Source organism: Mustela lutreola, chromosome 5, assembly GCF_030435805.1.
Source record: "Mustela lutreola isolate mMusLut2 chromosome 5, mMusLut2.pri, whole genome shotgun sequence".
Classification (NCBI taxonomy): domain Eukaryota; kingdom Metazoa; phylum Chordata; class Mammalia; order Carnivora; family Mustelidae; genus Mustela; species Mustela lutreola.
Window position 1 is genome coordinate 154,456,768 of NC_081294.1, and position 3,497 is coordinate 154,460,264.

The following is a 3,497-nucleotide window of genomic DNA, read 5'->3' on the forward strand; positions in this document are numbered from 1 at the left end:
TGTAGATCTATATAGATAGATAGATCTACAGAGATAGATAGATCTATAGAGATAGTTAGATAGATAGATAGATCTATCTCTCTATAAAGAGATAGAGAGATAGATAGATATAGATATAGATAGACATAAAATAATTATTTATTTGAGAGGAAGAGAAGATATCTATATCCATATCTTTTTAAACTTATATATATATAGTCCTCTATTTTCACATTCATTTCTTTTCTTTTCTTTTTTACTTTCCTTTTCAAAATACAGAACATTCTTTTACTTTCTTGTCCTACAGTCCCTGAACAAACTGAAAATACATGCTGTTTCTACCACCTCTGTGTCATTCTAAGCTCTTTATCTCAGTAGTATTCCCCAATTATGTGTATGTAATATTTCAATTATAATTCAGGTGTTCAATACATCCTAAATTCCTAATCAGTTATAAATTCTCTTAGATATATTTGTTACATTTATGCCTATCAATAAAGTCAACTTACACTGTGTAAATAATTATAGTTCATGCTGCTTAATTTTTGGGGTATTTTTTTTCATACACTCAGTTGCTAATTAAATGTTCCTAACACAATCTTTTTACCTTATTCAAACCTGTCATTATGCATATTATATAAAAACCTTCAAATATTTCTATTGAAAAATGCACGAGTTTTCAACAGAAATTTACAACAGAAATTTCAACAGAAAATTACCACATCACTTGACTCCGTAGAATTTCAGTTCTTCCAAAAAACGGTATGTCCTTTCTATATCACTGTTTAGCTTTTGTGTCTTTATTAAGAAGGGAGAGTGACTTCCTCATTGACATTATGCAGTATATCTAGAGCAGCCATGTAGGTTCAGTTATCCTTATATTCATCTAACTAAACTCTCCTGTCCCACTTTTCTCTCCATTACTCAATACCCCTCTAAAGTTTCTAACTCACTTTTTTTCTTTACTATATATACTGTCTTTCCATGTTCAGCTGATATTAACTGTCTTTATTTAGTTAGTATTATTCCTTTGCTCTGCTCTTCCTACCCCAGTCTTTTAAACTCCCTTTCCTCAAAATACAATCCTTGAAGCTGATGAGTATAACAAAAATAATTGGTGATTTCTTTAAAAAAAAAACTCATCAATATCTCTAAAAAGCCTATCTTACATTAAAGAGGGCATGTGGTATGATACGCACTGGGTGATATATGAACTCATGAAGAATTGAACATTTACAATATCTTGGTTAATTTAATTGAAATATAGAAAGCCCATCTTATTTGTGCCATACCTCAATATTACAAATAATACTGAACTTCTTAATTTTCCCAAAGAATAACTGTACTGTGTCACTCCTCTTAAAACTTCAAATTTCAAGTGGTTCAGACTGTCTGCAGAATGGGTTCTCATCTCCTTGCTGATCTTTTCCTGAGATATTTTAGAAAGTCATTCAAGACTAATATCCAAACAGATATTTCCAGGATATCTGTTCTCCACTTCCCTATACAAACCTTATGCATTACCACCTGCAGATCCCAAATTTAAAATAAATAAATCTGAGCTTAAGTGTCTTTTTAGGAGTCTCTGCTCTTCTACAATCATTATCTTTATAAATAACATCTCCCTTCAAATCCAACACAGGGATATATTTCTCCATAACTCTTTCTTTATTCTATAGTTAGAAAGCTCTATATATAGTAAGCTTACAGGAGATGCATGACCTCTACTGCTGTTCTGCACAAGAGGAAAATCTTATGGACCTTCAAATAAGGGGAGCCTGAGCTTACAATCTTGCTCTACTATCAACTTGTATGTCAACAAGTAGGTTAATAGATGTCTCTGAGTTTATGTTTTAATCCCCTCTATCTCTCACAGCATTGTTATAAAGTACAATGAGTTAATTCTTTAAAGCTCCTCATCAAAATATGTGTATCATACCCCAAATTCGATCATCATATGAACATTTCCAGCATTACATCCTTTCCACAGCCTCCCAACATTGCAATAATCTTCACCATTATTCCCCCCCTTTTTAATATTCTATTTTTCTTCCTAGATTTCTAACTGGTAAGCTATATACTTATTTTATATGTATTTAATCCATATAAAATCATTTGCAGAAGGATGAAGACCATAAGATCCTCACAGGTGATTGGAAGCATGGACAGATAGACTACATGCACTGGGGAGTTTTGCAATGATTTTCATCTTAGCATTTATGACACTGTTCTAAATAATGCCTTACATTATTTAACATCTTCATGGGTATTATATAATTTAATCTTCAAAAGTACCCATGATAAATATAAGAAACATTAATTTTACAGAGAATATAAAGGGAAACGTTGCAAATGGACATGGAATAGTACCTTCCTATTTAAATTATTTTAATATATAAAAATTTAATATATAGTTTTTGAATAAAATCTGATTACATTTGGTTGAACTCCAGAATGCCATAGATATTTATCAAAATACAAGTCTCCCTCAGTCTTACCTTCTAAGTGTTTTCAAGGAGATGCTACTTGCAGAGTAACTGAAAACCTTTAAATTGCCAGAGGAAACCTATGCAAAACAATTTTACTAAGTCATCTGTGATTTAATTTTACAATGCCTCCAAGGAATTTAGTCCCTGATCTTCAATTAAAATACTTTATGTTAGCATTCACTTTTTCTCTTAGGCCTCAAGCATAATTGTTTTCCAAAATACAAGTTTTATTGATATTTAAGATCAAATAAAAAATTCTGTCATATTGATTGATAATTTTGTTCTCCTGTTTCCTGGCTCCTTCATGTATTATTTATGACACTTTCTATCTTTTTAAAATATCTCACATTTTCTTCTTCCTGCCTTCCTTCCTTCCTTATTTCCTTCCCTCATTCCTTCCTTTTTTCTTTTTTTAAATTACTACATGAGCATGGGGTTTGAATGCACAACCCCAAGTTCAAGAGTCACATGCTATATTGACTGAACAAGCCAGGCACCCCAATCTCTCATATATTTAAAGTCTTAATCAACTCTGTAAAATGAAGGAAAAAACAGGCAGTTGAACATCAGGAGAAGGAAGGTAAAAAAAAAAAAAAAGGCAGAGAAAGTAGAGTGAGAGATGAACTATGAGAGATATGGACTCTGGGAAGCAAACCGAGGATTTTGGAAGAGAGGAATGTGGGAGGAGTCGGTTATTAAGGAGGGCATGGATTGTATGGAGCACTGGGTGTTGTATGCAAACAATGGATCATGAAACACTACATCAAAAACTAATAATGCACTTTATGGTGAATAACATAACATAATAAATCAATTCAAATAAATAAATTTCTCATTGTGGTTTGGCCTTAGTTACCGCTAAATAGAGATCTTTTAAAATTTACCAATATTTTCAAACTGATAAATCAAGTGATCTTATTCTCATCATTCAAGTTGAGATTCCTATACTTGAGATTTCAGCACTGTTTCAAATCATTCTTTTTTTTGAAATGTGCTATTGATGATTACTCTTTTATCTTTGTACTACTA